Raw genomic sequence first — 26,650 nt, forward strand, 5'->3', positions numbered from 1 at the left:
ACAATGACCAGACATGGTTCTAGGATGGGTGACCCCCTGGGAAGTCCTCGTGTTGCACTCCTTTTTGCGCCCCGAGCGGCCAAAACCTCTCCCGTCGACCTCCGAGGCGATGGTTTTGGGCCTCGGAATTTGCCGTGACCGCTACGCAGTCAGTCTCGTGGGGCTCGGAGAGAGCTTTCCGGAATGGGGCCGCAATAGCGATTCCGAGTTCGTTCGAGAAAGTCCCGATGGTTTCGGCGCGCGCTTGCCGTGTCCGGTACGCGGTCGGCCTCGTGGGCATCGGAGGGATCCGACAATGGCGATTCCGAGATCGTTCGAGAGGTTTCGGGGCTCCGGTCGTCGATGCGCCGTCCGCGACGTGCACAAAGGCGAGGGACGACGCACCCAAAACGAGTGCGATCATACCAGCACTAAAGCACCGGATCCCATCAGAACTCCGAAGTTAAGCCTGCTTGGGCGAGAGTAGTACTAGGATGGGTGACACCCTGGGAAGTCCTCGTGTTGCACTCCTTTTTGCGCCCCGAGCGGCCAAAAGACTTACTCAAAACTCTCTTTTAAGCTTTTCAATTTTTCCAGCATTATGGCCAACAATAAATATGTCATTAACATATATATAGCAGGAGAATAATGAAATCATCATCTAAAAATTTCTTCATAAAACATACAATGACCAGACATGGTTCTTGGATGGGTGACCCCCTGGGAAGTCCTCGTGTTGCACTCCTTTTTGCGCCCCGAGCGGCCAAAACCTCTCCCGTCGACCTCCGAGGCGATGGTTTTGGGCCTCGGAATTTGCCGTGACCGCTACGCAGTCAGTCTCGTGGGGCTCGGAGAGAGCTTTCCGGAATGGGGCCGCAATAGCGATTCCGAGTTCGTTCGAGAAAGTCCCGATGGTTTCGGCGCGCGCTTGTCGTGTCCGGTACGCGGTCGGCCTCGTGGGCATCGGAGGGATCCGACAATGGCGATTCCGAGATCGTTCGAGAGGTTTCGGGGCTCCGGTCGTCGATGCGCCGTCCGCGACGTGCACAAAGGCGAGGGACGACGCACACAAAACGAGTGCGATCATACCAGCACTAAAGCATCGGATCCCATCACAACTCCTAAGTTAAGCGTGCTTGGGCGAGAGTAGTACTAGGATGGGTGACCCCCTGGGAAGTCCTCGTGTTGCTCTCCTTTTTGCGCCCCGAGCGGCCAAAGCGCCGTCCGCGACGTGCACAAAGGCGAGGGACGACGCACACAAAACGAGTGCGATCATACCAGCACTAAAGCACCGGATCCCATCAGAACTCCGAAGTTAAGCCTGCTTGGGCGAGAGTAGTACTAGGATGGGTGACCCCCTGGGAAGTCCTCGTGTTGCACTCCTTTTTGCGCCCCGAGCGGCCAAAAGACTTACTTAAAACTCTCTTTTAAGCTTTTCAATTTTTCCAGCATTATGGCCAACAATAAATATGTCATTAACATATATATAGCAGGAGAATAATGAAATCATCATCTAAAAATTTCTTCATAAAACATACAATGACCAGACATGGTTCTAGGATGGGTGACCCCCTGGGAAGTCCTCGTGTTGCACTCCTTTTTGCGCCCCGAGCGGCCAAAACCTCTCCCGTCGACCTCCGAGGCGATGGTTTTGGGCCTCGGAATTTGCCGTGACCGCTACGCAGTCAGTCTCGTGGGGCTCGGAGAGAGCTTTCCGGAATGGGGCCGCAATAGCGATTCCGAGTTCGTTCGAGAAAGTCCCGATGGTTTCGGCGCGCGCTTGTCGTGTCCGGTACGCGGTCGGCCTCGTGGGCATCGGAGGGATCCGACAATGGCGATTCCGAGATCGTTCGAGAGGTTTCGGGGCTCCGGTCGTCGATGCGCCGTCCGCGACGTGCACAAAGGCGAGGGACGACGCAAACAAAACGAGTGCGATCATACCAGCACTAAAGCACCGGAACCCATCAGAACTCCGAAGTTAAGCCTGCTTGGGCGAGAGTAGTACTAGGATGGGTGACCCCCTGGGAAGTCCTCGTGTTGCACTCCTTTTTGCGCCCCGAGCGGCCAAAAGACTTACTTAAAACTCTCTTTTAAGCTTTTCAATTTTTCCAGCATTATGGCCAACAATAAATATGTCATTAACATATATATAGCAGGAGAATAATGAAATCATCATCTAAAAATTTCTTCATAAAACATACAATGACCAGACATGGTTCTTGGATGGGTGACCCCCTGGGAAGTCCTCGTGTTGCACTCCTTTTTGCGCCCCGAGCGGCCAAAACCTCTCCCGTCGACCTCCGAGGCGATGGTTTTGGGCCTCGGAATTTGCCGTGACCGCTACGCAGTCAGTCTCGTGGGGCTCGGAGAGAGCTTTCCGGAATGGGGCCGCAATAGCGATTCCGAGTTCGTTCGAGAAAGTCCCGATGGTTTCGGCGCGCGCTTGCCGTGTCCGGTACGCGGTCGGCCTCGTGGGCATCGGAGGGATCCGACAATGGCGATTCCGAGATCGTTCGAGAGGTTTCGGGGCTCCGGTCGTCAATGCGCCGTCCGCGACGTGCACAAAGGCGAGGGACGACGCACACAAAACGAGTGCGATCATACCAGTACTAAAGCACCGGATCCCATCAGAACTCCGAAGTTAAGCCTGCTTTGGCGAGAGTAGTACTAGGATGGATGACCCCCTGGGAAGTCCTCGTGTTGCACTCCTTTTTGCTCCCCGAGCGGCCAAAAGACTTACTTAAAACTCTCTTTTAAGCTTTTCAATTTTTCCAGCATTATGGCCAACAATAAATATGTCATTAACATATATATAGCAGGAGAATAATGAAATCATCATCTAAAAATTTCTTCATAAAACATACAATGACCAGACATGGTTCTAGGATGGGTGACCCCCTGGGAAGTCCTCGTGTTGCACTCCTTTTTGCGCCCCGAGCGGCCAAAACCTCTCCCGTCGACCTCCGAGGCGATGATTTTGGGCCTCGGAATTTGCCGTGACCGCTACGCAGTCAGTCTCGTGGGGCTCGGAGAGAGCTTTCCGGAATGGGGCCGCAATAGCGATTCCGAGTTCGTTCGAGAAAGTCCCGATGGTTTCGGCTCGCGCTTGCCGTGTCCGGTACGCGGTCGGCCTCGTGGGCATCGGAGGGATCCGACAATGGCGATTCCGAGATCGTTCGAGAGGTTTCGGGGCTCCGGTCGTCGATGCGCCGTCCGCGACGTGCACAAAGGCGAGGGACGACGCACACAAAACGATTGCGTTCATACCAGTACTAAAGCACCGGATCCCATCAGAACTCCGAAGTTAAGCCTGCTTTGGCGAGAGTAGTACTAGGATGGGTGACCCCCTGGGAAGTCCTCGTGTTGCACTCCTTTTTGCGCCCCGAGCGGCCAAAAGACTTACTTAAAACTCTCTTTTAAGCTTTTCAATTTTTCCAGCATTATGGCCAACAATAAATATGTCATTAACATATATATAGCAGGAGAATAATGAAATCATCATCTAAAAATTTCTTCATAAAACATACAATGACCAGACATGGTTCTAGGATGGGTGACCCCCTGGGAAGTCCTCGTGTTGCACTCCTTTTTGCGCCCCGAGCGGCCAAAACCTCTCCCGTCGACCTCCGAGGCGATGGTTTTGGGCCTCGGAATTTGCCGTGACCGCTACGCAGTCAGTCTCGTGGGGCTCGGAGAGAGCTTTCCGGAATGGGGCCGCAATAGCGATTCCGAGTTCGTTCGAGAAAGTCCCGATGGTTTCGGCGCGCGCTTGCCGTGTCCGGTACGCGGTCGGCCTCGTGGGCATCGCAGGGATCCGACAATGGCGATTCCGAGATCGTTCGAGAGGATTCGGGGCTCCGGTCGTCGATGCGCCGTCCGCGACGTGCACAAAGGCGAGGGACGACGCACACAAAACGAGTGCGATCATACCAGCACTAAAGCACCGGATCCCATCAGAACTCCGAAGTTAAGCGTTCTTGGTCGAGAGTAGTACTAGGATGGGTGACCCCCTGGGAAGTCCTCGTGTTGCACTCCTTTTTGCGCCCCGAGCGGCCAAAAGACTTACTTAAAACTCTCTTTTAAGCTTTTCAATTTTTCCAGCATTATGGCCAACAATAAATATGTCATTAACATATATATAGCAGGAGAATAATGAAATCATAATCTAAAAATTTCTTCATAAAACATACAATGACCAGACATGGTTCTAGGATGGGTGACCCCCTGGGAAGTCCTCGTGTTGCACTCCTTTTTGCGCCCCGAGCGGCCAAAACCTCTCCCGTCGACCTCCGAGGCGATGGTTTTGGGCCTCGGAATTTGCCGTGACCGCTACGCAGTCAGTCTCGTGGGGCTCGGAGAGAGCTTTCCGGAATGGGGCCGCAATAGCGATTCCTCGTGGGCATCGGAGGGATCCGACAATGGCGATTCCGAGATCGTTCGAGAGGTTTCGGGGCTCCGGTCGTCGATGCGCCGTCCGCGACGTGCACAAAGGCGAGGGACGACGCACACAAAACGAGTGCGATCATACCAGCACTAAAGCACCGGATCCCATCAGAACTCCGAAGTTAAGCCTGCTTGGGCGAGAGTAGTACTAGGATGGGTGACCCCCTGGGAAGTCCTCGTGTTGCACTCCTTTTTGCACCCCGGGCGGCCAAAAGACTTACTTAAAACTCTCTTTTAAGCTTTTCAATTTTTCCAGCATTATGGCTAACAATAAATATGTCATTAACATATATATAGCAGGAGAATAATGAAATCATCATCTAAAAATTTCTTCATAAAACATACAATGACCAGACATGGTTCTAGGATGGGTGACCCCCTGGGAAGTCCTCGTGTTGCACTCCTTTTTGCGCCCCGAGCGGCCAAAACCTCTCCCGTCGACCTCCGAGGCGATGGTTTTGGGCCTCGGAATTTGCCGTGACCGCTACGCAGTCAGTCTCGTGGGGCTCGGAGAGAGCTTTCCGGAATGGGGCCGCAATAGCGATTCCGAGTTCGTTCGAGAAAGTCCCGATGGTTTCGGCGCGCGCTTGCCGTGTCCGGTACGCGGTCGGCCTCGTGGGCATCGGAGGGATCCGACAATGGCGATTCCGAGATCGTTCGAGAGGATTCGGGGCTCCGGTCGTCGAAGCGCCGTCCGCGACGTGCACAAAGGCGAGGGACGACGCACACAAAACGAGTGCGATCATACCAGCACTAAAGCACCGGATCCCATCAGAACTCCGAAGTTAAGCGTTCTTGGTCGAGAGTAGTACTAGGATGGGTGACCCCCTGGGAAGTCCTCGTGTTGCACTCCTTTTTGCGCCCCGAGCGGCCAAAAGACTTACTTAAAACTCTCTTTTAAGCTTTTCAATTTTTCCAGCATTATGGCCAACAATAAATATGTCATTAACATATATATAGCAGGAGAATAATGAAATCATCATCTAAAAATTTCTTCATAAAACATACAATGACCAGACATGGTTCTTGGATGGGTGACCCCCTGGGAAGTCCTCGTGTTGCACTCCTTTTTGCGCCCCAAGCGGCCAAAACCTCTCCCGTCGACCTCCGAGGCGATGGTTTTGGGCCTCGGAATTTGCCGTGACCGCTACGCAGTCAGTCTCGTGGGGCTTGGAGAGAGCTTTCCGGAATGGGGCCGCAATAGCGATTCCGAGTTCGTTCGAGAAAGTCCCGATGGTTTCGGCGCGCGCTTGCCGTGTCCGGTACGCGGTCGGCCTCGTGGGCATCGGAGGGATCCGACAATGGCGATTCCGAGATCGTTCGAGAGGTTTCGGGGCTCCGGTCGTCGATGCGCCGTCCGCGACGTGCACAAAGGCGAGGGACGACGCACACAAAACGAGTGCGATCATACCAGCACTAAAGCACCGGATCCCATCAGAACTCCGAAGTTAAGCTTGCTTGGGCGAGAGTAGTACTAGGATGGGTGACCCCCTGGGAAGTCCTCGTGTTGCACTCCTTTTTGCGCCCCGAGCGGCCAAAAGACTTACTTAAAACTCTCTTTTAAGCTTTTCAATTTTTCCAGCATTATGGCCAACAATAAATATGTCATTAACATATATATAGCAGGAGAATAATGAAATCATCATCTAAAAATTTCTTCATAAAACATACAATGACCAGACATGGTTCTAGGATGGGTGACCCCCTGGGAAGTCCTCGTGTTGCACTCCTTTTTGCGCCCCGAGCGGCCAAAACCTCTCCCGTCGACCTCCGAGGCGATGGTTTTGGGCCTCGGAATTTGCCGTGACCGCTACGCAGTCAGTCTCGTGGGGCTCGGAGAGAGCTTTCCGGAATGGGGCCGCAATAGCGATTCCGAGTTCGTTCGAGAAAGTCCCGATGGTTTCGGCGCGCGCTTGCCGTGTCCGGTACGCGGTCGGCCTCGTGGGCATCGGAGGGATCCGACAATGGCGATTCCGAGATCGTTCGAGAGGTTTCGGGGCTCCGGTCGTCGATGCGCCGTCCGCGACGTGCACAAAGGCGAGGGACGACGCACACAAAACGAGTGTGATCATACCAGCACTAAAGCACCGGATCCCATCAGAACTCTGAAGTTAAGCCTGCTTGGGCGAGAGTAGTACTAGGATGGGTGACCCCCTGGGAAGTCCTCGTGTTGCACTCCTTTTTGCGCCCCGAGCGGCCAAAAGACTTACTTAAAACTCTCTTTTAAGCTTTTCAATTTTTCCAGCATTATGGCCAACAATAAATATGTCATTAACATATATATAGCAGGAGAATAATGAAATCATCATCTAAAAATTTCTTCATAAAACATACAATGACCAGACATGGTTCTTGGATGGGTGACCCCCTGGGAAGTCCTCGTGTTGCACTCCTTTTTGCGCCCCGAGCGGCCAAAACCTCTCCCGTCGACCTCCGAGGCGATGGTTTTGGGCCTCGGAATTTGCCGTGACCGCTACGCTGTCAGTCTCGTGGGGCTCGGAGAGAGCTTTCCGGAATGGGGCCGCAATAGCGATTCCGAGTTCGTTCGAGAAAGTCCCGATGGTTTCGGCGCGCGCTTGCCGTGTCCGGTACGCGGTCGGCCTCGTGGGCATCGGAGGGATCCGACAATGGCGATTCCGAGATCGTTCGAGAGGTTTCGGGGCTCCGGTCGTCGATGCGCCGTCCGCGACGTGCACAAAGGCGAGGGACGACGCACACAAAACGAGTGCGATCATACCAGCACTAAAGCACCGGATCCCATCAGAACTCCGAAGTTAAGCCTGCTTGGGCGAGAGTAGTACTAGGATGGGTGACCCCCTTGGAAGTCCTCGTGTTGCACTCCTTTTTGCGCCCCGAGCGGCCAAAAGACTTACTTAAAACTCTCTTTTAAGCTTTTCAATTTTTCCAGCATTATGGCTAACAATAAATATGTCATTAACATATATATAGCAGGAGAATAATGAAATCATCATCTAAAAATTTCTTCATAAAACATACAACGACCAGACATGGTTCTAGGATGGGTGACCCCCTGGGAAGTCCTCGTGTTGCACTCCTTTTTGCGCCCCGAGCGGCCAAAACCTCTCCCGTCGACCTCCGAGGCGATGGTTTTGGGCCTCGGAATTTGTCGTGACCGCTACGCAGTCAGTCTCGTGGGGCTCGGAGAGAGCTTTCCGGAATGGGGCCGCAATAGCGATTCCGAGTTCGTTCGAGAAAGTCCCGATGGTTTCGGCGCGCGCTTGCCGTGTCCGGTACGCGGTCGGCCTCGTGGGCATCGGAGGGATCCGACAATGGCGATTCCGAGATCGTTCGAGAGGTTTCGGGGCTCCGGTCGTCGATGCGCCGTCCGCGACGTGCACAAAGGCGAGGGACGACGCACACAAAACGAGTGTGATCATACCAGCACTAAAGCACCGGATCCCATCAGAACTCTGAAGTTAAGCCTGCTTGGGCGAGAGTAGTACTAGGATGGGTGACCCCCTGGGAAGTCCTCGTGTTGCACTCCTTTTTGCGCCCCGAGCGGCCAAAAGACTTACTTAAAACTCTCTTTTAAGCTTTTCAATTTTTCCAGCATTATGGCCAACAATAAATATGTCATTAACATATATATAGCAGGAGAATAATGAAATCATCATCTAAAAATTTCTTCATAAAACATACAATGACCAGACATGGTTCTTGGATGGGTGACCCCCTGGGAAGTCCTCGTGTTGCACTCCTTTTTGCGCCCCGAGCGGCCAAAACCTCTCCCGTCGACCTCCGAGGCGATGGTTTTGGGCCTCGGAATTTGCCGTGACCGCTACGCAGTCAGTCTCGTGGGGCTCGGAGAGAGCTTTCCGGAATGGGGCCGCAATAGCGATTCCGAGTTCGTTCGAGAAAGTCCCGATGGTTTCGGCGCGCGCTTGCCGTGTCCGGTACGCGGTCGGCCTCGTGGGCATCGGAGGGATCCGACAATGGCGATTCCGAGATCGTTCGAGAGGTTTCGGGGCTCCGGTCGTCGATGCGCCGTCCGCGACGTGCACAAAGGCGAGGGACGACGCACACAAAACGAGTGCGATCATACCAGCACTAAAGCACCGGATCCCATCAGAACTCCGAAGTTAAGCCTGCTTGGGCGAGAGTAGTACTAGGATGGGTGACCCCCTTGGAAGTCCTCGTGTTGCACTCCTTTTTGCGCCCCGAGCGGCCAAAAGACTTACTTAAAACTCTCTTTTAAGCTTTTCAATTTTTCCAGCATTATGGCCAACAATAAATATGTCATTAACATATATATAGCAGGAGAATAATGAAATCATCATCTAAAAATTTCTTCATAAAACATACAATGACCAGACATGGTTCTTGGATGGGTGACCCCCTGGGAAGTCCTCGTGTTGCACTCCTTTTTGCGCCCCGAGCGGCCAAAACCTCTCCCGTCGACCTCCGAGGCGATGGTTTTGGGCCTCGGAATTTGCCGTGACCGCTATGCAGTCAGTCTCGTGGGGCTCGGAGAGAGCTTTCCGGAATGGGGCCGCAATAGCGATTCCGAGTTCGTTCGAGAAAGTCCCGATGGTTTCGGCGCGCGCTTGCCGTGTCCGGTACGCGGGCGGCCTCGTGGGCATCGGAGGGATCCGACAATGGCGATTCCGAGATCGTTCGAGAGGTTTCGGGGCTCCGGTCGTCGATGCGCCGTCCGCGACGTGCACAAAGGCGAGGGACGACGCACACAAAACGAGTGCGATCATACCAGCACTAAAGCACCGGATCCCATCAGAACTCCGAAGTTAAGCGTGCTTTGGCGAGAGTAGTACTAGGATGGGTGACCCCCTTGGAAGTCCTCGTGTTGCACTCCTTTTTGCGCCCCGAGCGGCCAAAAGACTTACTTAAAACTCTCTTTTAAGCTTTTCAATTTTTCCAGCATTATGGCCAACAATAAATATGTCATTAACATATATATAGCAGGAGAATAATGAAATCATCATCTAAAAATTTCTTCATAAAACATACAACGACCAGACATGGTTCTTGGATGGGTGACCCCCTGGGAAGTCCTCGTGTTGCACTCCTTTTTGCGCCCCGAGCGGCCAAAACCTCTCCCGTCGACCTCCGAGGCGATGGTTTTGGGCCTCGGAATTTGCCGTGACCGCTATGCAGTCAGTCTCGTGGGGCTCGGAGAGAGCTTTCCGGAATGGGGCCGCAATAGCGATTCCGAGTTCGTTCGAGAAAGTCCCGATGGTTTCGGCGCGCGCTTGCCGTGTCCGGTACGCGGTCGGCCTCGTGGGCATCGGAGGGATCCGACAATGGCGATTCCGAGATCGTTCGAGAGGTTTCGGGGCTCCGGTCGTCGATGCGCCGTCCGCGACGTGCACAAAGGCGAGGGACGACGCACACAAAACGAGTGCGATCATACCAGCACTAAAGCACCGGATCCCATCAGAACTCCGAAGTTAAGCGTGCTTGGGCGAGAGTAGTACTAGGATGGGTGACCCCCTTGGAAGTCCTCGTGTTGCACTCCTTTTTGCGCCCCGAGCGGCCAAAAGACTTACTTAAAACTCTCTTTTAAGCTTTTCAATTTTTCCAGCATTATGGCCAACAATAAATATGTCATTAACATATATATAGCAGGAGAATAATGAAATCATCATCTAAAAATTTCTTCATAAAACATACAATGACCAGACATGGTTCTTGGATGGGTGACCCCCTGGGAAGTCCTCGTGTTGCACTCCTTTTTGCGCCCCGAGCGGCCAAAACCTCTCCCGTCGACCTCCGAGGCGATGGTTTTGGGCCTCGGAATTTGCCGTGACCGCTACGCAGTCAGTCTCGTGGGGCTCGGAGAGAGCTTTCCGGAATGGGGCCGCAATAGCGATTCCGAGTTCGTTCGAGAAAGTCCCGATGGTTTCGGCGCGCGCTTGCCGTGTCCGGTACGCGGTCGGCCTCGTGGGCATCGGAGGGATCCGACAATGGCGATTCCGAGATCGTTCGAGAGGTTTCGGGGCTCCGGTCGTCGATGCGCCGTCCGCGACGTGCACAAAGGCGAGGGACGACGCACACAAAACGAGTGCGATCATACCAGCACTAAAGCACCGGATCCCATCAGAACTCCGAAGTTAAGCCTGCTTGGGCGAGAGTAGTACTAGGATGGGTGACCCCCTTGGAAGTCCTCGTGTTGCACTCCTTTTTGCGCCCCGAGCGGCCAAAAGACTTACTTAAAACTCTCTTTTAAGCTTTTCAATTTTTCCAGCATTATGGCTAACAATAAATATGTCATTAACATATATATAGCAGGAGAATAATGAAATCATCATCTAAAAATTTCTTCATAAAACATACAACGACCAGACATGGTTCTAGGATGGGTGACCCCCTGGGAAGTCCTCGTGTTGCACTCCTTTTTGCGCCCCGAGCGGCCAAAACCTCTCCCGTCGACCTCCGAGGCGATGGTTTTGGGCCTCGGAATTTGCCGTGACCGCTACGCAGTCAGTCTCGTGGGGCTCGGAGAGAGCTTTCCGGAATGGGGCCGCAATAGCGATTCCGAGTTCGTTCGAGAAAGTCCCGATGGTTTCGGCGCGCGCTTGCCGTGTCCGGTACGCGGTCGGCCTCGTGGGCATCGGAGGGATCCGACAATGGCGATTCCGAGATCGTTCGAGAGGTTTCGGGGCTCCGGTCGTCGATGCGCCGTCCGCGACGTGCACAAAGGCGAGGGACGACGCACACAAAACGAGTGCGATCATACCAGCACTAAAGCACCGGATCCCATCAGAACTCCGAAGTTAAGCCTGCTTGGGCGAGAGTAGTACTAGGATGGGTGACCCCCTTGGAAGTCCTCGTGTTGCACTCCTTTTTGCGCCCCGAGCGGCCAAAAGACTTACTTAAAACTCTCTTTTAAGCTTTTTCAATTTTTCCAGCATTATGGCTAACAATAAATATGTCATTAACATATATATAGCAGGAGAATAATGAAATCATCATCTAAAAATTTCTTCATAAAACATACAACGACCAGACATGGTTCTAGGATGGGTGACCCCCTGGGAAGTCCTCGTGTTGCACTCCTTTTTGCGCCCCGAGCGGCCAAAACCTCTCCCGTCGACCTCCGAGGCGATGGTTTTGGGCCTCGGAATTTGTCGTGACCGCTACGCAGTCAGTCTCGTGGGGCTCGGAGAGAGCTTTCCGGAATGGGGCCGCAATAGCGATTCCGAGTTCGTTCGAGAAAGTCCCGATGGTTTCGGCGCGCGCTTGCCGTGTCCGGTACGCGGTCGGCCTCGTGGGCATCGGAGGGATCCGACAATGGCGATTCCGAGATCGTTCGAGAGGTTTCGGGGCTCCGGTCGTCGATGCGCCGTCCGCGACGTGCACAAAGGCGAGGGACGACGCACACAAAACGAGTGTGATCATACCAGCACTAAAGCACCGGATCCCATCAGAACTCTGAAGTTAAGCCTGCTTGGGCGAGAGTAGTACTAGGATGGGTGACCCCCTGGGAAGTCCTCGTGTTGCACTCCTTTTTGCGCCCCGAGCGGCCAAAAGACTTACTTAAAACTCACTTTTAAGCTTTTCAATTTTTCCAGCATTATGGCCAACAATAAATATGTCATTAACATATATATAGCAGGAGAATAATGAAATCATCATCTAAAAATTTCTTCATAAAACATACAATGACCAGACATGGTTCTTGGATGGGTGACCCCCTGGGAAGTCCTCGTGTTGCACTCCTTTTTGCGCCCCGAGCGGCCAAAACCTCTCCCGTCGACCTCCGAGGCGATGGTTTTGGGCCTCGGAATTTGCCGTGACCGCTACGCAGTCAGTCTCGTGGGGCTCGGAGAGAGCTTTCCGGAATGGGGCCGCAATAGCGATTCCGAGTTCGTTCGAGAAAGTCCCGATGGTTTCGGCGCGCGCTTGCCGTGTCCGGTACGCGGTCGGCCTCGTGGGCATCGGAGGGATCCGACAATGGCGATTCCGAGATCGTTCGAGAGGTTTCGGGGCTCCGGTCGTCGATGCGCCGTCCGCGACGTGCACAAAGGCGAGGGACGACGCACACAAAACGAGTGCGATCATACCAGCACTAAAGCACCGGATCCCATCAGAACTCCGAAGTTAAGCCTGCTTGGGCGAGAGTAGTACTAGGATGGGTGACCCCCTTGGAAGTCCTCGTGTTGCACTCCTTTTTGCGCCCCGAGCGGCCAAAAGACTTACTTAAAACTCTCTTTTAAGCTTTTCAATTTTTCCAGCATTATGGCCAACAATAAATATGTCATTAACATATATATAGCAGGAGAATAATGAAATCATCATCTAAAAATTTCTTTAAAAAACATACAATGACCAGACATGGTTCTTGGATGGGTGACCCCCTGGGAAGTCCTCGTGTTGCACTCCTTTTTGCGCCCCGAGCGGCCAAAACCTCTCCCGTCGACCTCCGAGGCGATGGTTTTGGGCCTCGGAATTTGCCGTGACCGCTATGCAGTCAGTCTCGTGGGGCTCGGAGAGAGCTTTCCGGAATGGGGCCGCAATAGCGATTCCGAGTTCGTTCGAGAAAGTCCCGATGGTTTCGGCGCGCGCTTGCCGTGTCCGGTACGCGGTCGGCCTCGTGGGCATCGGAGGGATCCGACAATGGCGATTCCGAGATCGTTCGAGAGGTTTCGGGGCTCCGGTCGTCGATGCGCCGTCCGCGACGTGCACAAAGGCGAGGGACGACGCACACAAAACGAGTGCGATCATACCAGCACTAAAGCACCGGATCCCATCAGAACTCCGAAGTTAAGCGTGCTTGGGCGAGAGTAGTACTAGGATGGGTGACCCCCTTGGAAGTCCTCGTGTTGCACTCCTTTTTGCGCCCCGAGCGGCCAAAAGACTTACTTAAAACTCTCTTTTAAGCTTTTCAATTTTTCCAGCATTATGGCCAACAATAAATATGTCATTAACATATATATAGCAGGAGAATAATGAAATCATCATCTAAAAATTTCTTCATAAAACATACAACGACCAGACATGGTTCTTGGATGGGTGACCCCCTGGGAAGTCCTCGTGTTGCACTCCTTTTTGCGCCCCGAGCGGCCAAAACCTCTCCCGTCGACCTCCGAGGCGATGGTTTTGGGCCTCGGAATTTGCCGTGACCGCTATGCAGTCAGTCTCGTGGGGCTCGGAGAGAGCTTTCCGGAATGGGGCCGCAATAGCGATTCCGAGTTCGTTCGAGAAAGTCCCGATGGTTTCGGCGCGCGCTTGCCGTGTCCGGTACGCGGTCGGCCTCGTGGGCATCGGAGGGATCCGACAATGGCGATTCCGAGATCGTTCGAGAGGTTTCGGGGCTCCGGTCGTCGATGCGCCGTCCGCGACGTGCACAAAGGCGAGGGACGACGCACACAAAACGAGTGCGATCATACCAGCACTAAAGCACCGGATCCCATCAGAACGCCGAAGTTAAGCGTGCTTGGGCGAGAGTAGTACTAGGATGGGTGACCCCCTTGGAAGTCCTCGTGTTGCACTCCTTTTTGCGCCCCGAGCGGCCAAAAGACTTACTTAAAACTCTCTTTTAAGCTTTTCAATTTTTCCAGCATTATGGCCAACAATAAATATGTCATTAACATATATATAGCAGGAAAATAATGAAATCATCATCTAAAAATTTCTTCATAAAACATACAATGACCAGACATGGTTCTTGGATGGGTGACCCCCTGGGAAGTCCTCGTGTTGCACTCCTTTTTGCGCCCCGAGCGGCCAAAACCTCTCCCGTCGACCTCCGAGGCGATGGTTTTGGGCCTCGGAATTTGCCGTGACCGCTACGCAGTCAGTCTCGTGGGGCTCGGAGAGAGCTTTCCGGAATGGGGCCGCAATAGCGATTCCGAGTTCGTTCGAGAAAGTCCCGATGGTTTCGGCGCGCGCTTGCCGTGTCCGGTACGCGGTCGGCCTCGTGGGCATCGGAGGGATCCGACAATGGCGATTCCGAGATCGTTCGAGAGGTTTCGGGGCTCCGGTCGTCGATGCGCCGTCCGCGACGTGCACAAAGGCGAGGGACGACGCACACAAAACGAGTGCGATCATACCAGCACTAAAGCACCGGATCCCATCAGAACTCCGAAGTTTAGCCTGCTTGGGCGAGAGTAGTACTAGGATGGGTGACCCCCTTGGAAGTCCTCGTGTTGCACTCCTTTTTGCGCCCCGAGCGGCCAAAAGACTTACTTAAAACTCTCTTTTAAGCTTTTCAATTTTTCCAGCATTATGGCTAACAATAAATATGTCATTAACATATATATAGCAGGAGAATAATGAAATCATCATCTAAAAATTTCTTCATAAAACATACAACGACCAGACATGGTTCTAGGATGGGTGACCCCCTGGGAAGTCCTCGTGTTGCACTCCTTTTTGCGCCCCGAGCGGCCAAAACCTCTCCCGTCGACCTCCGAGGCGATGGTTTTGGGCCTCGGAATTTGTCGTGACCGCTACGCAGTCAGTCTCGTGGGGCTCGGAGAGAGCTTTCCGGAATGGGGCCGCAATAGCGATTCCGAGTTCGTTCGAGAAAGTCCCGATGGTTTCGGCGCGCGCTTGCCGTGTCCGGTACGCGGTCGGCCTCGTGGGCATCGGAGGGATCCGACAATGGCGATTCCGAGATCGTTCGAGAGGTTTCGGGGCTCCGGTCGTCGATGCGCCGTCCGCGACGTGCACAAAGGCGAGGGACGACGCACACAAAACGAGTGCGATCATACCAGCACTAAAGCACCGGATCCCATCAGAACTCCGAAGTTAAGCCTGCTTGGGCGAGAGTAGTACTAGGATGGGTGACCCCCTTGGAAGTCCTCGTGTTGCACTCCTTTTTGCGCCCCGAGCGGCCAAAAGACTTACTTAAAACTCTCTTTTAAGCTTTTCAATTTTTCCAGCATTATGGCTAACAATAAATATGTCATTAACATATATATAGCAGGAGAATAATGAAATCATCATCTAAAAATTTCTTCATAAAACATACAACGACCAGACATGGTTCTAGGATGGGTGACCCCCTGGGAAGTCCTCGTGTTGCACTCCTTTTTGCGCCCCGAGCGGCCAAAACCTCTCCCGTCGACCTCCGAGGCGATGGTTTTGGGCCTCGGAATTTGTCGTGACCGCTACGCAGTCAGTCTCGTGGGGCTCGGAGAGAGCTTTCCGGAATGGGGCCGCAATAGCGATTCCGAGTTCGTTCGAGAAAGTCCCGATGGTTTCGGCGCGCGCTTGCCGTGTCCGGTACGCGGTCGGCCTCGTGGGCATCGGAGGGATCCGACAATGGCGATTCCGAGATCGTTCGAGAGGTTTCGGGGCTCCGGTCGTCGATGCGCCGTCCGCGACGTGCACAAAGGCGAGGGACGACGCACACAAAACGAGTGTGATCATACCAGCACTAAAGCACCGGATCCCATCAGAACTCTGAAGTTAAGCCTGCTTGGGCGAGAGTAGTACTAGGATGGGTGACCCCCTGGGAAGTCCTCGTGTTGCACTCCTTTTTGCGCCCCGAGCGGCCAAAAGACTTACTTAAAACTCTCTTTTAAGCTTTTCAATTTTTCCAGCATTATGGCCAACAATAAATATGTCATTAACATATATATAGCAGGAGAATAATGAAATCATCATCTAAAAATTTATTCATAAAACATACAATGACCAGACATGGTTCTTGGATGGGTGACCCCCTGGGAAGTCCTCGTGTTGCACTCCTTTTTGCGCCCCGAGCGGCCAAAACCTCTCCCGTCGACCTCCGAGGCGATGGTTTTGGGCCTCGGAATTTGCCGTGACCGCTACGCAGTCAGTCTCGTGGGGCTCGGAGAGAGCTTTCCGGAATGGGGCCGCAATAGCGATTCCGAGTTCGTTCGAGAAAGTCCCGATGGTTTCGGCGCGCGCTTGCCGTGTCCGGTACGCGGTCGGCCTCGTGGGCATCGGAGGGATCCGACAATGGCGATTCCGAGATCGTTCGAGAGGTTTCGGGGCTCCGGTCGTCGATGCGCCGTCCGCGACGTGCACAAAGGCGAGGGACGACGCACACAAAACGAGTGCGATCATACCAGCACTAAAGCACCGGATCCCATCAGAACTCCGAAGTTAAGCCTGCTTGGGCGAGAGTAGTACTAGGATGGGTGACCCCCTTGGAAGTCCTCGTGTTGCACTCCTTTTTGCGCCCCGAGCGGCCAAAAGACTTACTTAAAACTCTCTTTTAAGCTTTTCAATTTTTCCAGCATTATGGCCAACAATAAATATGTCATTAACATATATATAGCAGGAGAATAATGAAATCATCATCTAAAAATTTCTTCATAAAACATACAATGACCAGACATGGTTCTTGGATGGGTGACCCCCTGGGAAGTCCTCGTGTTGCACTCCTTTTTGCGCCCCGAGCGGCCAAAACCTCTCCCGTCGACCTCCGAGGCGATGGTTTTGGGCCTCGGAATTTGCCGTGACCGCTATGCAGTCAGTCTCGTGGGGCTCGGAGAGAGCTTTCCGGAATGGGGCCGCAATAGCGATTCCGAGTTCGTTCGAGAAAGTCCCGATGGTTTCGGCGCGCGCTTGCCGTGTCCGGTACGCGGTCGGCCTCGTGGGCATCGGAGGGATCCGACAATGGCGATTCCGAGATCGTTCGAGAGGTTTCGGGGCTCCGGTCGTCGATGCGCCGTCCGCGACGTGCACAAAGGCGAGGGACGACGCACACAAAACGAGTGCGATCATACCAGCACTAAAGCACCGGATCCCATCAGAACTCCGAAGTTAAGCCTGCTTGGGCGAGAGTAGTACTAGGATGGGTGACCCCCTTGGAAGTCCTCGTGTTGCACTCCTTTTTGCGCCCCGAGCGGCCAAAAGACTTACTTAAAACTCTCTTTTAAGCTTTTCAATTTTTCCAGCATTATGGCCAACAATAAATATGTCATTAACATATATATAGCAGGAGAATAATGAAATCATCATCTAAAAATTTCTTCATAAAACATACAATGACCAGACATGGTTCTTGGATGGGTGACCCCCTGGGAAGTCCTCGTGTTGCACTCCTTTTTGCGCCCCGAGCGGCCAAAACCTCTCCCGTCGACCTCCGAGGCGATGGTTTTGGGCCTCGGAATTTGCCGTGACCGCTATGCAGTCAGTCTCGTGGGGCTCGGAGAGAGCTTTCCGGAATGGGGCCGCAATAGCGATTCCGAGTTCGTTCGAGAAAGTCCCGATGGTTTCGGCGCGCGCTTGCCGTGTCCGGTACGCGGTCGGCCTCGTGGGCATCGGAGGGATCCGACAATGGCGATTCCGAGATCGTTCGAGAGGTTTCGGGGCTCCGGTCGTCGATGCGCCGTCCGCGACGTGCACAAAGGCGAGGGACGACGCACACAAAACGAGTGCGATCATACCAGCACTAAAGCACCGGATCCCATCAGAACTCCGAAGTTAAGCGTGCTTGGGCGAGAGTAGTACTAGGATGGGTGACCCCCTGGGAAGTCCTCGTGTTGCACTCCTTTTTGCGCCCCGAGCGGCCAAAAGACTTACTTAAAACTCTCTTTTAAGCTTTTCAATTTTTCCAGCATTATGGCCAACAATAAATATGTCATTAACATATATATAGCAGGAGAATAATGAAATCATCATCTAAAAATTTCTTCATAAAACATACAATGACCAGACATGGTTCTTGGATGGGTGACCCCCTGGGAAGTCCTCGTGTTGCACTCCTTTTTGCGCCCCGAGCGGCCAAAACTTCTCCCGTCGACCTCCGAGGCGATGGTTTTGGGCCTCGGAATTTGCCGTGACCGCTACGCAGTCAGTCTCGTGGGGCTCGGAGAGAGCTTTCCGGAATGGGGCCGCAATAGCGATTCCGAGTTCGTTCGAGAAAGTCCCGATGGTTTCGGCGCGCGCTTGCCGTGTCCGGTACGCGGTCGGCCTCGTGGGCATCGGAGGGATCCGACAATGGCGATTCCGAGATCGTTCGAGAGGTTTCGGGGCTCCGGTCGTCGATGCGCCGTCCGCGACGTGCACAAAGGCGAGGGACGACGCACACAAAACGAGTGCGATCATACCAGCACTAAAGCACCGGATCCCATCAGAACTCCGAAGTTAAGCCTGCTTGGGCGAGAGTAGTACTAGGATGGGTGACCCCCTTGGAAGTCCTCGTGTTGCACTCCTTTTTGCGCCCCGAGCGGCCAAAAGACTTACTTAAAACTCTCTTTTAAGCTTTTCAATTTTTCCAGCATTATGGCTAACAATAAATATGTCATTAACATATATATAGCAGGAGAATAATGAAATCATCATCTAAAAATTTCTTCATAAAACATACAACGACCAGACATGGTTCTAGGATGGGTGACCCCCTGGGAAGTCCTCGTGTTGCACTCCTTTTTGCGCCCCGAGCGGCCAAAACCTCTCCCGTCGACCTCCGAGGCGATGGTTTTGGGCCTCGGAATTTGTCGTGACCGCTACGCAGTCAGTCTCGTGGGGCTCGGAGAGAGCTTTCCGGAATGGGGCCGCAATAGCGATTCCGAGTTCGTTCGAGAAAGTCCCGATGGTTTCGGCGCGCGCTTGCCGTGTCCGGTACGCGGTCGGCCTCGTGGGCATCGGAGGGATCCGACAATGGCGATTCCGAGATCGTTCGAGAGGTTTCGGGGCTCCGGTCGTCGATGCGCCGTCCGCGACGTGCACAAAGGCGAGGGACGACGCACACAAAACGAGTGTGATCATACCAGCACTAAAGCACCGGATCCCATCAGAACTCTGAAGTTAAGCCTGCTTGGGCGAGAGTAGTACTAGGATGGGTGACCCCCTGGGAAGTCCTCGTGTTGCACTCCTTTTTGCGCCCCGAGCGGCCAAAAGACTAACTTAAAACTCTCTTTTAAGCTTTTCAATTTTTCCAGCATTATGGCCAACAATAAATATGTCATTAACATATATATAGCAGGAGAATAATGAAATCATCATCTAAAAATTTCTTCATAAAACATACAATGACCAGACATGGTTCTTGGATGGGTGACCCCCTGGGAAGTCCTCGTGTTGCACTCCTTTTTGCGCCCCGAGCGGCCAAAACCTCTCCCGTCGACCTCCGAGGCGATGGTTTTGGGCCTCGGAATTTGCGGTGACCGCTACGCAGTCAGTCTCGTGGGGCTCGGAGAGAGCTTTCCGGAATGGGGCCGCAATAGCGATTCCGAGTTCGTTCGAGAAAGTCCCGATGGTTTCGGCGCGCGCTTGCCGTGTCCGGTACGCGGTCGGCCTCGTGGGCATCGGAGGGATCCGACAATGGCGATTCCGAGATCGTTCGAGAGGTTTCGGGGCTCCGGTCGTCGATGCGCCGTCCGCGACGTGCACAAAGGCGAGGGACGACGCACACAAAACGAGTGCGATCATACCAGCACTAAAGCACCGGATCCCATCAGAACTCCGAAGTTAAGCCTGCTTGGGCGAGAGTAGTACTAGGATGGGTGACCCCCTTGGAAGTCCTCGTGTTGCACTCCTTTTTGCGCCCCGAGCGGCCAAAAGACTTACTTAAAACTCTCTTTTAAGCTTTTCAATTTTTCCAGCATTATGGCCAACAATAAATATGTCATTAACATATATATAGCAGGAGAATAATGAAATCATCATCTAAAAATTTCTTCATAAAACATACAATGACCAGACATGGTTCTTGGATGGGTGACCCCTTGGGAAGTCCTCGTGTTGCACTCCTTTTTGCGCCCCGAGCGGCCAAAACCTCTCCCGTCGACCTCCGAGGCGATGGTTTTGGGCCTCGGAATTTGCCGTGACCGCTACGCAGTCAGTCTCGTGGGGCTCGGAGAGAGCTTTCCGGAATGGGGCCGCAATAGCGATTCCGAGTTCGTTCGAGAAAGTCCCGATGGTTTCGGCGCGCGCTTGCCGTGTCCGGTACGCGGTCGGCCTCGTGGGCATCGGAGGGATCCGACAATGGCGATTCCGAGATCGTTCGAGAGGTTTCGGGGCTCCGGTCGTCGATGCGCCGTCCGCGACGTGCACAAAGGCGAGGGACGACGCACACAAAACGAGTGCGATCATACCAGCACTAAAGCACCGGATCCCATCAGAACTCCGAAGTTAAGCGTGCTTGGGCGAGAGTAGTACTAGGATGGGTGACCCCCTTGGAAGTCCTCGTGTTGCACTCCTTTTTGCGCCCCGAGCGGCCAAAACCTCTCCCGTCGACCTCCGAGGCGATGGTTTTGGGCCTCGGAATTTGCGGTGACCGCTACGCAGTCAGTCTCGTGGGGCTCAGAGAGAGCTTTCCGGAATGGGGCCGCAATAGCGATTCCGAGTTCGTTCGAGAAAGTCCCGATGGTTTCGGCGCGCGCTTGCCGTGTCCGGTACGCGGTCGGCCTCGTGGGCATCGGAGGGATCCGACAATGGCGATTCCGAGATCGTTCGAGAGGTTTCGGGGCTCCGGTCGTCGATGCGCCGTCCGCGACGTGCACAAAGGCGAGGGACGACGCACACAAAACTAGTGCGATCATACCAGCACTAAAGCACCGGATCCCATCAGAACTCCGAAGTTAAGCGTGCTTGGGCGAGAGTAGTACTAGGATGGGTGACCCCCTTGGAAGTCCTCGTGTTGCACTCCTTTTTGCGCCCCGAGCGGCCAAAAGACTTACTTAAAACTCTCTTTTAAGCTTTTCAATTTTTCCAGCATTATGGCTAACAATAAATATGTCATTAACATATATATAGCAGGAGAATAATGAAATCATCATCTAAAAATTTCTTCATAAAACATACAATGACCAGACATGGTTCTAGGATGGGTGACCCCCTGGGAAGTCCTCGTGTTGCACTCCTTTTTGCGCCCCGAGCGGCCAAAACCTCTCCCGACGACCTCCGAGGCGATGGTTTTGGGCCTCGGAATTTGCCGTGACCGCTACGCTGTCAGTCTCGTGGGGCTCGGAGAGAGCTTTCCGGAATGGGGCCGCAATAGCGATTCCGAGTTCGTTCGAGAAAGTCCCGATGGTTTCGGCGCGCGCTTGCCGTGTCCGGTACGCGGTCGGCCTCGTGGGCATCGGAGGGATCCGACAATGGCGATTACGAGATCGTTCGAGAGGTTTCGGGGCTCCGGTCGTCGATGCGCCGTCCGCGACGTGCACATAGGCGAGGGACGACGCAAACAAAACGAGTGCGATCATACCAGCACTATAGCACCGGATCCCATCAGAACTATGAAGTTAAGCTTGCTTGGGCGAGAGTAGTACTAGGATGGGTGACCCCCTGGGAAGTCCTCGTGTTGCACTCCTTTTTGCGCCCCGAGCGGCCAAAAGACTTACTTAAAACTCTCTTTTAAGCTTTTCAATTTTTCCAGCATTATGGACAACAATAAATATGTCATTAACATATATATAGCAGGAGAATAATGAAATCATCATCTAAAAATTTCTTCATAAAACATACAATGACCAGACATGGTTCTAGGATGGGTGACCCCCTGGGAAGTCCTCGTGTTGCACTCCTTTTTGCGCCCCGAGCGGCCAAAACCTCTCCCGTCGACCTCCGAGGCGATGGTTTTGGGCCTCGGAATTTGCCGTGACCGCTACGCAGTCAGTCTCGTGGGGCTCGGAGAGAGCTTTCCGGAATGGGGCCGCAATAGCGATTCCGAGTTCGTTCGAGAAAGTCCCGATGGTTTCGGCGCGCGCTTGCCGTGTCCGGTACGCGGTCGGCCTCGTGGGCATCGGAGGGATCCGACAATGGCGATTCCAAGATCGTTCGAGAGGTTTCGGGGCTCCGGTCGTCGATGCGCCGTCCGCGACGTGCACAAAGGCGAGGGACGACGCACACAAAACGAGTGCGATCATACCAGCACTAAAGCACCGGATCCCATCAGAACTCCGAAGTTAAGCCTGCTTGGGCGAGAGTAGTACTAGGATGGGTGACCCCCTGGGTAGTCCTCGTGTTGCACTCCTTTTTTCGCCCCGAGCGGCCAAAAGACTTACTTAAAACTCTCTTTTAAGCTTTTCAATTTTTCCAGCATTATGGCTAACAATAAATATGTCATTAACATATATATAGCAGGAGAATAATGAAATCATCATCTAAAAATTTCTTCATAAAACATACAATGACCAGTCATGGTTCTAGGATGGGTGACCCCCTGGGAAGTCCTCGTGTTGCACTCCTTTTTGCGCCCCGAGCGGCCAAAACCTCTCCCGTCGACCTCCGAGGCGATGGTTTTGGGCCTCGGAATTTGCCGTGACCGCTACGCAGTCAGTCTCGTGGGGCTCGGAGAGAGCTTTCCGGAATGGGGCCGCAATAGCGATTCCGAGTTCGTTCGAGAAAGTCCCGATGGTTTCGGCGCGCGCTTGCCGTGTCCGGTACGCGGTCGGCCTCGTGGGCATCGGAGGGATCCGACAATGGCGATTCCGAGATCGTTCGAGAGGTTTCGGGGCTCCGGTCGTCGATGCGCCGTCCGCGACGTGCACAAAGGCGAGGGACGACGCATACAAAACGAGTGCGATCATACCAGCACTAAAGCACCGGATCCCATCAGAACTCCGAAGTTAAGCCTGCTTGGGCGAGAGTAGTACTAGGATGGGTGACCCCCTGGGTAGTCCTCGTGTTGCACTCCTTTTTGCGCCCCGAGCGGCCAAAAGACTTACTTAAAACTCTCTTTTAAGCTTTTCAATTTTTCCAGCATTATGGCTAACAATAAATATGTCATTAACATATATATAGCAGGAGAATAATGAAATCATCATCTAAAAATTTCTTCATAAAACATACAATGACCAGACATGGTTCTAGGATGGGTGACCCCCTGGGAAGTCCTCGTGTTGCACTCCTTTTTGCGCCCCGAGCGGCCAAAACCTCTCCCGTCGACCTCCGAGGCGATGGTTTTGGGCCTCGGAATTTGCCGTGACCGCTACGCAGTCAGTCTCGTGGGGCTCGGAGAGAGCTTTCCGGAATGGGGCCGCAATAGCGATTCCGAGTTCGTTCGAGAAAGTCCCGATGGTTTCGGCGTGCGCTTGCCGTGTCCGGTACGCGGTCGGCCTCGTGGGCATCGGAGGGATCCGACAATGGCGATTCCAAGATCGTTCGAGAGGTTTCGGGGCTCCGGTCGTCGATGCGCCGTCCGCGACGTGCACAAAGGCGAGGGACGACGCACACAAAACCAATGCGATCATACCAGCACTAAAGCACCGGATCCCATCAGAACTCCGAAGTTAATCCTGCTTGGGCGAGAGTAGTACTAGGATGGGTGACCCCCTGGGAAGTCCTCGTGTTGCACTCCTTTTTGCGCCCCGAGCGGCCAAAAGACTTACTTAAAACTCTCTTTTAAGCTTTTCAATTTTTCCAGCATTATGGCTAACAATAAATATGTCATTAACATATATATAGCTGGAGAATAATGAAATCATCATCTAAAAATTTCTTCATAAAACATACAATGACCAGACATGGTTCTAGGATGGGTGACCCCCTGGGAAGTCCTCGTGTTGCATTCCTTTTTGCGCCCCGAGCGGCCAAAACCTCTCCCGACGACCTCCGAGGCGATGGTTTTGGGCCTCGGAATTTGCCGTGACCGCTACGCAGTCAGTCTCGTGGGGCTCGGAGAGTGCTTTCAGGAATGGGGCCGCAATAGCGATTCCGAGTTCGTTCGAGAAAGTCCCGATGGTTTCGGCGCGCGCTTGCCGTGTCCGGTACGCGGTCGGCCTCGTGGGCATCGGAGGGATCCGACAATGGCGATTCCGAGATCGTTCGAGAGGTTTCGGGGCTCCGGTCGTCGATGCGCCGTCCGCGACGTGCACAAAGGCGAGGGACGACGCACACAAAATGAGTGCGATCATACCAGCACTAAAGCACCGGATCCCATTAGAACTCCGAAGTTAAGCTTGCTTGGGCGAGAGTAGTACTAGGATGGGTGACCCCCTGGGAAGTCCTCGTGTTGCACTCCATTTTGCGCCCCGAGCGGCCAAAAGACTTACTTAAAACTCTCTTTTAAGCTTTTCAATTTTTCCAGCATTATGGCTAACAATAAATATGTCATTAACATATATATAGCAGGAGAATAATGAAATCATCATCTAAAAATTTCTTCATAAAACATACAATGACCAGACATGGTTCTAGGATGGGTGACCCCCTGGGAAGTCCTCGTGTTGCATTCCTTTTTGCGCCCCGAGCGGCCAAAACCTCTCCCGACGACCTCCGAGGCGATGGTTTTGGGCCTCGGAATTTGCCGTGACCGCTACGCAGTCAGTCTCGTGGGGCTCGGAGAGTGCTTTCCGGAATGGGGCCGCAATAGCGATTCCGAGTTCGTTCGAGAAAGTCCCGATGGTTTCGGCGCGCGCTTGCCGTGTCCGGTACGCGGTCGGCCTCGTGGGCATCGGAGGGATCCGACAATGGCGATTCCGAGATCGTTCGAGAGGTTTCGGGGCTCCGGTCGTCGATGCGCCGTCCGCGACGTGCACAAAGGCGAGGGACGACGCACACAAAATGAGTGCGATCATACCAGCACTAAAGCACCGGATCCCATTAGAACTCCGAAGTTAAGCTTGCTTGGGCGAGAGTAGTACTAGGATGGGTGACCCCCTGGGAAGTCCTCGTGTTGCACTCCTTTTTGCGCCCCGAGCGGCCAAAAGACTTACTTAAAACTCTCTTTTAAGCTTTTCAATTTTTCCAGCATTATGGCCAACAATAAATATGTCATTAACATATATATAGCAGGAAAATAATGAAATCATCATCTAAAAATTTCTTCATAAAACATACAATGACCAGACATGGTTCTAGGATGGGTGACCCCCTGGGAAGTCCTCGTGTTGCACTCCTTTTTGCGCCCCGAGCGGCCAAAACCTCTCCCGTCGACCTCCGAGGCGATGGTTTTGGGCCTCGGAATTTGCCGTGACCGCTACGCAGTCAGTCTCGTGGGGCTCGGAGAGAGCTTTCCGGAATGGGGCCGCAATAGCGATTCCGAGTTCGTTCGAGAAAGTCCCGATGGTTTCGGCGCGCGCTTGCCGTGTCCGGTACGCGGTCGGCCTCGTGGGCATCGGAGGGATCCGACAATGGCGATTCCAAGATCGTTCGAGAGGTTTCGGGGCTCCGGTCGTCGATGCGCCGTCCGCGACGTGCACAAAGGCGAGGGACGACGCACACAAAACGAGTGCGATCATACCAGCACTAAAGCACCGGATCCCATCAGAACTCCGAAGTTAAGCCTGCTTGGGCGAGAGTAGTACTAGGATGGGTGACCCCCTGGGTAGTCCTCGTGTTGCACTCCTTTTTGCGCCCCGAGCGGCCAAAAGACTTACTTAAAACTCTCTTTTAAGCTTTTCAATTTTTCCAGCATTATGGCCAACAATAAATATGTCATTAACATATATATAGCAGGAGAATAATGAAATAATCATCTAAAAATTTCTTCATAAAACATACAATGACCAGACATGGTTCTAGGATGGGTGACCCCCTGGGAAGTCCTCGTGTTGCACTCCCTTTTGCGCCACGAGCGGCCAAAACCTCTCCCGTCGACCTCCGAGGCGATGGTTTTGGGCCTCGGAATTTGCCGTGACCGCTACGCAGTCAGTCTCGTGGGGCTCGGAGAGAGCTTTCCGGAATGGGGCCGCAATAGCGATTCCGAGTTCGTTCGAGAAAGTACCGATGGTTTCGGCGCGCGCTTGCCGTGTCCGGTACGCGGTCGGCCTCGTGGGCATCGGAGGGATCCGACAATGGCGATTCCAAGATCGTTCGAGAGGTTTCGGGGCTCCGGTCGTCGATGCGCCGTCCGCGACGTGCACAAAGGCGAGGGACGACGTACACAAAAATAGTGCGATCATACCAGCACTAAAGCACCGGATCCCATCAAAACTCCGAAGTTATGCGTGCTTGGGCGAGAGTAGTACTAGGATGGGTGACCCCCTGGGAAGTCCTCGGGTTGCACTCCTTTTTGCGCCCCGAGCGGCCAAAAGACTTACTTAAAACTCTCTTTTAAGCTTTTCAATTTTTCCAGCATTATGGCCAACAATAAATATGTCATTAACATATATATAGCAGGAGAATAATGAAATCATCATCTAAAAATTTCTTCATAAAACATACAATGACCAGACATGGTTCTAGGATGGGTGACCCCCTGGGAAGTCCTCGTGTTGCACTCCTTTCTGCGCCCCGAGCGGCCAAAACCTCTCCCGTCGACCTCCGAGGCGATGGTTTTGGGCCTCGGAATTTGCCGTGACTGCTACGCAGTCAGTCTCGTGGGGCTCGGAGAGAGCTTTCCGGAATGGGGCCGCAATAGCGATTCCGAGTTCGTTCGAGA

General features: G+C 53.3%; 41 non-coding genes across 41 annotated transcripts; all 41 read left to right on the forward strand.

Moving 5' to 3' along the window:
- The first annotated feature begins 391 nt into the window (after positions 1-391).
- On the forward strand, positions 392-510 carry LOC135589923 (5S ribosomal RNA). The gene has a single exon (XR_010477329.1). It is a non-coding gene; the product is annotated as a 5S ribosomal RNA (ribosomal RNA).
- A 544-nt stretch (positions 511-1,054) lies between these two features.
- Positions 1,055-1,173, forward strand: LOC135590730 (5S ribosomal RNA). The gene has a single exon (XR_010478136.1). It is a non-coding gene; the product is annotated as a 5S ribosomal RNA (ribosomal RNA).
- A 70-nt stretch (positions 1,174-1,243) lies between these two features.
- LOC135591992 (5S ribosomal RNA) lies at positions 1,244-1,362 on the forward strand. Its single transcript, XR_010478758.1, has one exon. It is a non-coding gene; the product is annotated as a 5S ribosomal RNA (ribosomal RNA).
- Positions 1,363-1,906: 544 nt separating this feature from the next.
- On the forward strand, positions 1,907-2,025 carry LOC135589411 (5S ribosomal RNA). The gene has a single exon (XR_010476820.1). It is a non-coding gene; the product is annotated as a 5S ribosomal RNA (ribosomal RNA).
- A 544-nt stretch (positions 2,026-2,569) lies between these two features.
- On the forward strand, positions 2,570-2,688 carry LOC135590397 (5S ribosomal RNA). Its single transcript, XR_010477804.1, has one exon. It is a non-coding gene; the product is annotated as a 5S ribosomal RNA (ribosomal RNA).
- Positions 2,689-3,232: 544 nt separating this feature from the next.
- LOC135590608 (5S ribosomal RNA) lies at positions 3,233-3,351 on the forward strand. Its single transcript, XR_010478014.1, has one exon. It is a non-coding gene; the product is annotated as a 5S ribosomal RNA (ribosomal RNA).
- Positions 3,352-3,895: 544 nt separating this feature from the next.
- LOC135589422 (5S ribosomal RNA) lies at positions 3,896-4,014 on the forward strand. The gene has a single exon (XR_010476831.1). It is a non-coding gene; the product is annotated as a 5S ribosomal RNA (ribosomal RNA).
- Positions 4,015-4,493: 479 nt separating this feature from the next.
- On the forward strand, positions 4,494-4,612 carry LOC135591994 (5S ribosomal RNA). The gene has a single exon (XR_010478759.1). It is a non-coding gene; the product is annotated as a 5S ribosomal RNA (ribosomal RNA).
- A 544-nt stretch (positions 4,613-5,156) lies between these two features.
- LOC135589423 (5S ribosomal RNA) lies at positions 5,157-5,275 on the forward strand. Its single transcript, XR_010476832.1, has one exon. It is a non-coding gene; the product is annotated as a 5S ribosomal RNA (ribosomal RNA).
- A 544-nt stretch (positions 5,276-5,819) lies between these two features.
- On the forward strand, positions 5,820-5,938 carry LOC135590441 (5S ribosomal RNA). Its single transcript, XR_010477848.1, has one exon. It is a non-coding gene; the product is annotated as a 5S ribosomal RNA (ribosomal RNA).
- A 544-nt stretch (positions 5,939-6,482) lies between these two features.
- On the forward strand, positions 6,483-6,601 carry LOC135589615 (5S ribosomal RNA). Its single transcript, XR_010477021.1, has one exon. It is a non-coding gene; the product is annotated as a 5S ribosomal RNA (ribosomal RNA).
- Positions 6,602-7,145: 544 nt separating this feature from the next.
- LOC135589395 (5S ribosomal RNA) lies at positions 7,146-7,264 on the forward strand. Its single transcript, XR_010476803.1, has one exon. It is a non-coding gene; the product is annotated as a 5S ribosomal RNA (ribosomal RNA).
- Positions 7,265-7,808: 544 nt separating this feature from the next.
- LOC135589616 (5S ribosomal RNA) lies at positions 7,809-7,927 on the forward strand. Its single transcript, XR_010477022.1, has one exon. It is a non-coding gene; the product is annotated as a 5S ribosomal RNA (ribosomal RNA).
- Positions 7,928-8,471: 544 nt separating this feature from the next.
- Positions 8,472-8,590, forward strand: LOC135589396 (5S ribosomal RNA). The gene has a single exon (XR_010476804.1). It is a non-coding gene; the product is annotated as a 5S ribosomal RNA (ribosomal RNA).
- A 544-nt stretch (positions 8,591-9,134) lies between these two features.
- Positions 9,135-9,253, forward strand: LOC135589461 (5S ribosomal RNA). Its single transcript, XR_010476868.1, has one exon. It is a non-coding gene; the product is annotated as a 5S ribosomal RNA (ribosomal RNA).
- Positions 9,254-9,797: 544 nt separating this feature from the next.
- Positions 9,798-9,916, forward strand: LOC135589647 (5S ribosomal RNA). Its single transcript, XR_010477053.1, has one exon. It is a non-coding gene; the product is annotated as a 5S ribosomal RNA (ribosomal RNA).
- A 544-nt stretch (positions 9,917-10,460) lies between these two features.
- Positions 10,461-10,579, forward strand: LOC135589397 (5S ribosomal RNA). Its single transcript, XR_010476805.1, has one exon. It is a non-coding gene; the product is annotated as a 5S ribosomal RNA (ribosomal RNA).
- Positions 10,580-11,123: 544 nt separating this feature from the next.
- On the forward strand, positions 11,124-11,242 carry LOC135589398 (5S ribosomal RNA). The gene has a single exon (XR_010476807.1). It is a non-coding gene; the product is annotated as a 5S ribosomal RNA (ribosomal RNA).
- A 545-nt stretch (positions 11,243-11,787) lies between these two features.
- On the forward strand, positions 11,788-11,906 carry LOC135589617 (5S ribosomal RNA). Its single transcript, XR_010477023.1, has one exon. It is a non-coding gene; the product is annotated as a 5S ribosomal RNA (ribosomal RNA).
- Positions 11,907-12,450: 544 nt separating this feature from the next.
- On the forward strand, positions 12,451-12,569 carry LOC135589399 (5S ribosomal RNA). Its single transcript, XR_010476808.1, has one exon. It is a non-coding gene; the product is annotated as a 5S ribosomal RNA (ribosomal RNA).
- A 544-nt stretch (positions 12,570-13,113) lies between these two features.
- Positions 13,114-13,232, forward strand: LOC135589659 (5S ribosomal RNA). The gene has a single exon (XR_010477065.1). It is a non-coding gene; the product is annotated as a 5S ribosomal RNA (ribosomal RNA).
- A 544-nt stretch (positions 13,233-13,776) lies between these two features.
- LOC135589439 (5S ribosomal RNA) lies at positions 13,777-13,895 on the forward strand. Its single transcript, XR_010476846.1, has one exon. It is a non-coding gene; the product is annotated as a 5S ribosomal RNA (ribosomal RNA).
- Positions 13,896-14,439: 544 nt separating this feature from the next.
- Positions 14,440-14,558, forward strand: LOC135590129 (5S ribosomal RNA). The gene has a single exon (XR_010477536.1). It is a non-coding gene; the product is annotated as a 5S ribosomal RNA (ribosomal RNA).
- Positions 14,559-15,102: 544 nt separating this feature from the next.
- LOC135589400 (5S ribosomal RNA) lies at positions 15,103-15,221 on the forward strand. The gene has a single exon (XR_010476809.1). It is a non-coding gene; the product is annotated as a 5S ribosomal RNA (ribosomal RNA).
- Positions 15,222-15,765: 544 nt separating this feature from the next.
- Positions 15,766-15,884, forward strand: LOC135589618 (5S ribosomal RNA). The gene has a single exon (XR_010477024.1). It is a non-coding gene; the product is annotated as a 5S ribosomal RNA (ribosomal RNA).
- Positions 15,885-16,428: 544 nt separating this feature from the next.
- On the forward strand, positions 16,429-16,547 carry LOC135589402 (5S ribosomal RNA). Its single transcript, XR_010476811.1, has one exon. It is a non-coding gene; the product is annotated as a 5S ribosomal RNA (ribosomal RNA).
- A 544-nt stretch (positions 16,548-17,091) lies between these two features.
- On the forward strand, positions 17,092-17,210 carry LOC135589404 (5S ribosomal RNA). The gene has a single exon (XR_010476812.1). It is a non-coding gene; the product is annotated as a 5S ribosomal RNA (ribosomal RNA).
- Positions 17,211-17,754: 544 nt separating this feature from the next.
- LOC135591917 (5S ribosomal RNA) lies at positions 17,755-17,873 on the forward strand. Its single transcript, XR_010478682.1, has one exon. It is a non-coding gene; the product is annotated as a 5S ribosomal RNA (ribosomal RNA).
- A 544-nt stretch (positions 17,874-18,417) lies between these two features.
- Positions 18,418-18,536, forward strand: LOC135589405 (5S ribosomal RNA). The gene has a single exon (XR_010476813.1). It is a non-coding gene; the product is annotated as a 5S ribosomal RNA (ribosomal RNA).
- Positions 18,537-19,080: 544 nt separating this feature from the next.
- Positions 19,081-19,199, forward strand: LOC135589619 (5S ribosomal RNA). The gene has a single exon (XR_010477026.1). It is a non-coding gene; the product is annotated as a 5S ribosomal RNA (ribosomal RNA).
- A 544-nt stretch (positions 19,200-19,743) lies between these two features.
- LOC135589406 (5S ribosomal RNA) lies at positions 19,744-19,862 on the forward strand. Its single transcript, XR_010476814.1, has one exon. It is a non-coding gene; the product is annotated as a 5S ribosomal RNA (ribosomal RNA).
- Positions 19,863-20,406: 544 nt separating this feature from the next.
- On the forward strand, positions 20,407-20,525 carry LOC135589671 (5S ribosomal RNA). The gene has a single exon (XR_010477077.1). It is a non-coding gene; the product is annotated as a 5S ribosomal RNA (ribosomal RNA).
- Positions 20,526-20,855: 330 nt separating this feature from the next.
- Positions 20,856-20,974, forward strand: LOC135592001 (5S ribosomal RNA). Its single transcript, XR_010478767.1, has one exon. It is a non-coding gene; the product is annotated as a 5S ribosomal RNA (ribosomal RNA).
- A 544-nt stretch (positions 20,975-21,518) lies between these two features.
- LOC135590345 (5S ribosomal RNA) lies at positions 21,519-21,637 on the forward strand. Its single transcript, XR_010477753.1, has one exon. It is a non-coding gene; the product is annotated as a 5S ribosomal RNA (ribosomal RNA).
- A 544-nt stretch (positions 21,638-22,181) lies between these two features.
- Positions 22,182-22,300, forward strand: LOC135589597 (5S ribosomal RNA). The gene has a single exon (XR_010477004.1). It is a non-coding gene; the product is annotated as a 5S ribosomal RNA (ribosomal RNA).
- Positions 22,301-22,844: 544 nt separating this feature from the next.
- Positions 22,845-22,963, forward strand: LOC135589599 (5S ribosomal RNA). The gene has a single exon (XR_010477006.1). It is a non-coding gene; the product is annotated as a 5S ribosomal RNA (ribosomal RNA).
- A 544-nt stretch (positions 22,964-23,507) lies between these two features.
- On the forward strand, positions 23,508-23,626 carry LOC135590315 (5S ribosomal RNA). Its single transcript, XR_010477722.1, has one exon. It is a non-coding gene; the product is annotated as a 5S ribosomal RNA (ribosomal RNA).
- Positions 23,627-24,170: 544 nt separating this feature from the next.
- LOC135592016 (5S ribosomal RNA) lies at positions 24,171-24,289 on the forward strand. The gene has a single exon (XR_010478781.1). It is a non-coding gene; the product is annotated as a 5S ribosomal RNA (ribosomal RNA).
- A 544-nt stretch (positions 24,290-24,833) lies between these two features.
- On the forward strand, positions 24,834-24,952 carry LOC135592017 (5S ribosomal RNA). Its single transcript, XR_010478782.1, has one exon. It is a non-coding gene; the product is annotated as a 5S ribosomal RNA (ribosomal RNA).
- A 544-nt stretch (positions 24,953-25,496) lies between these two features.
- On the forward strand, positions 25,497-25,615 carry LOC135589600 (5S ribosomal RNA). Its single transcript, XR_010477007.1, has one exon. It is a non-coding gene; the product is annotated as a 5S ribosomal RNA (ribosomal RNA).
- A 544-nt stretch (positions 25,616-26,159) lies between these two features.
- Positions 26,160-26,278, forward strand: LOC135590431 (5S ribosomal RNA). The gene has a single exon (XR_010477838.1). It is a non-coding gene; the product is annotated as a 5S ribosomal RNA (ribosomal RNA).
- Positions 26,279-26,650: the final 372 nt, after the last annotated feature.

This window comes from Musa acuminata, chromosome BXJ1-8 (genome assembly GCF_036884655.1).
Source record: "Musa acuminata AAA Group cultivar baxijiao chromosome BXJ1-8, Cavendish_Baxijiao_AAA, whole genome shotgun sequence".
Taxonomy (NCBI): domain Eukaryota; kingdom Viridiplantae; phylum Streptophyta; class Magnoliopsida; order Zingiberales; family Musaceae; genus Musa; species Musa acuminata.